This window comes from Phalaenopsis equestris, unplaced genomic scaffold (assembly GCF_001263595.1).
Source record: "Phalaenopsis equestris unplaced genomic scaffold, ASM126359v1 Scaffold000002, whole genome shotgun sequence".
Lineage (NCBI taxonomy): Eukaryota > Viridiplantae > Streptophyta > Magnoliopsida > Asparagales > Orchidaceae > Phalaenopsis > Phalaenopsis equestris.
Genome location: NW_018164444.1, coordinates 71,620,624 through 71,624,166, shown reverse-complemented (window position 1 = coordinate 71,624,166; position 3,543 = coordinate 71,620,624).

Here is a 3,543-nt window from a genome sequence, read left to right as displayed (position 1 = left end):
TTTCAGTATTATTGAAAATAACTCAGAAATAACCTTAAAATAACTCAGAAATAACTTCCGCCGCACATAGAGCTACGTCAGGAGTCCGCACAAAAAAAAATTTTGGTATGAAATTTAGCCTAGATAGCTTATTTTATTCCTGATTTATGTTAACTAAGAAACATTATGGGGTCTGACGCCCGAAACCGATTCAACAATTTTCATTGTAAACCTTCTTTTTCAATAATAATAATAATAATAATAATAATAATAAAGTCATTTTAGCACGAGCAGCACAAAAAAATTTCAAAAACTTTAAAATAACTAAAAAGCCGCAAATAGCTCCCATTTATGTAATATTAATTCGTGCAAGCCTTGGTATTTGCCGAGATGTGACCGATACTAATTAACAAGTTTAACTTTTTAGGGTGCGGATGTACAATTAGTTAATTTCCAAGCGACGGGCAACGCCTGTCCTCAAGTGCCTTTGGCCCGTTTTGTAAAAAAATTCATTTCTTGGTGCGGCTAATGTGAAAGGAATACACCCCGTATCCAATCAACGTAGCTTCAAACTAACACATGATTGTAAGGGGGAAAAAAAAAAAAAAGATTTACAAACATATCCTTCCATTCTTATGCATTTACATATAAGCCATTAAAAGCTAAAATAGTGTAATGTTTAGAAGTTAGATGTTTTGGCCCAAAAAATTTGTATTAAGACATCATAACTTTTTATTTATATGTAAATTTTTAGGCCAAAAACTATGAGAATTTCTTCCAAGTTAATTTAAATTGTATTTTTTAGCTAGTTTATATTGAGATAATATTGTTTGAAGAGATGAGCCTAAGTTTTAAAATGCTAGAATTTAATTCTAAATGAGCCTAAATCTAATAATTAAAATTATAATTTGAAATTTTGTGTATGTTTACGATTTTAAATATTATCAAAATTATGTATATTTATAGTCAAAATGAATGTCTCAAAAAGATATTACAAAAAAATACAAGATGGGTTTAGTCCAAGTTTATTAAGATACTAAAATGTTTAAAAATCATCAAAATATTAAGGGGAATCAATTTAGACCATCCGTTGGAGTGCCCCAACCCCGATTAGAATTGACCAAAAAGCCCTCACAGAGGAAAAAATTTTTGATTTAGAAAATTCTCAAACTCGAAGCAAGCTAAAGTTATGCTTAATACTACATGATGCAAGATAACGACTAATAGTGCTACCCATTATTATTTATTAGTTGTTAAAATAGTGCCACAATCAACATTAAAAACAATAGTCAATCCTAATAATTCCCATTATAAAACCACCCTCGACTAAATTTGATGTTCATAATCATACCATCATCAACCAATACTAATGTCTACTATCAACCAACAATGATGCTAAGATGCCAACCATCATCCATCCCCTAACATAATGTTGATGTCGATCATCTTCATATATCAATGTTTAAACATTGATGCCAATTGTTTGTGATTAGTGTCATCATCAACTGAAATCAACATTATGACACTCAATATGTTAGAATTAAATGAAAATATGACACTCAATAAGACACAATAGAGAAAAAGAATTCATGTAGCTGACTCCACTTAGTGGGATAAAGGCTTGTTGTTGTTGTAAAAATATATATATTTAAACGTCATCATCTTATACATGTACTATTTCTATAAATTTCACTATTTTTATGTGATAGTATAACAAATTGATTTCATAGACTACAATTAAAATACAATCTAAACACAATGTTAAAAAAAAACTTGAATTTGAGCAATCAAGAGTTCCAGCTTCTTTTAAAAAGACATATTACCGTATTCATGTTGATAAGAAATAATAAGCATTCCCTCTGAATTAGTTCAAAATAGAACTCCAACACATTATATATGCAAAATAACACAATTTTAATATAGTTTTTAAATCCTTTAAATTATCACAATTCCCAAGGATGGATAAATGTGGAACTGTAAAAAAAGAAGACATTTACATACATTCCACCTAATTCCTATGTATTTACATGCCTTACACACAAAATTTACTTTTTTACATTTATACCACTCAAATCTTTCATATAACATAAAAATACCACTATTTGAACTTCTAAAAAGTGAGCTACAACTTTTCATGCACAAGTAATGTGACATATATGTAAAAATTGAGGTTTTAAGACTTATATATATGCATAAGCATAAGAATTGAATGGCATGTATGTAAATATCCAAAAAAAAATTATCATAAGTATAAAAGGATAAAATTTATGTGATATTCATTATTATAAAAAGCACTAACAATATCTATATGTTATTTATAAAGAATACAAGCAAAAATGTTAATAGAAAAATAATATTTAATATTCACCAAATTCTGATTCATAAAAAATAATTATCAATTTAACAGCACATAAAGTATTGAAGAGATGAAATAATGATCAATTATTGGACTAAGGAAAGTTCTACAAAAAGTCCATCTTCTTGGAATAGTTGGATAAGGTTGCCAATTTTGTCCCGTATTGTTGTTGTGGCTAGAATAGGAGTTGTTTGGGCAGTGTTAATTGGGGCCCACGGGCAGATTGGAGCAATAACATGTAACTTACCCCCACAAAATTTCATTGGAAGTGCAGATTGCTTAATAAGGATAACATAATATTTTATAAGAATAGTAAGACAATCTAAATTTTCTCTCTATAAGAATAAAGAATTTCCTTTTATGTTTTAGATATTTACTTTTTATTTTTATAATTTTTACAACAATGTGTACATGTGAATGTCTAGTATATGTGTACATGTGAATGCCTAGTATGTGCATGTTTAGAGCTTATTATCACGGACAAAAAATCTCATTTCGCAAAAAATCGCATTCCGGCAGAGCCGAAGGGCGGTATTTAAGTCCTGGGCTGACCACCTCTCTTAAGAGCTTTTTTGGGAGGTGACACGTGGTGTCAGGGCATATTACTGCCTACTAGGTGTGTGGACTCACCATGGTTCAGTGGGACCCTCAGTGGAGCCAATTCGTGACGAGCGCGTCGATCCGTGATGAGGGTGTCTGATGATTGGGTGGAGGAGAATGTCACAGACAAAAAGTCTCGCATCTGATTGGATGGAGGAGAATGTCACAGACAAAAAGTCTCGCATCAGCTAGGGGTAGGGCTGAAAAGCAGTATTTTACGTCTGGGCTGCCCACCACCCATAAGGGCTCTTTTGGGAGGTGACAACGAGCACACTTAACTTTGGAGTTATTATTGAAATTCCATTGTAACACAAAAAATTGCCCCAATGTCTACGAATTTAGCTTTATTTCACTTAAGGGATTTCACACCTCATACTCTCCAATGCTAGCCACTTGCCTATATCCACCATTGGCAACCCCGATGTCTCTCGTGTCTGCGGATGAATAAGGTGCATTTTATTTTTTTTTAAATAATGACTTTTGAGGCGCCCAAGATTGCGGCTCCGACATGAAGAAGTGCGTTAGGGATATGGAAAAACCATTGGTGGCCCTTGTTGAGTTCTTACTTGCATACGAAAAAGGGAATGAGATGGATTTTTATGACACGA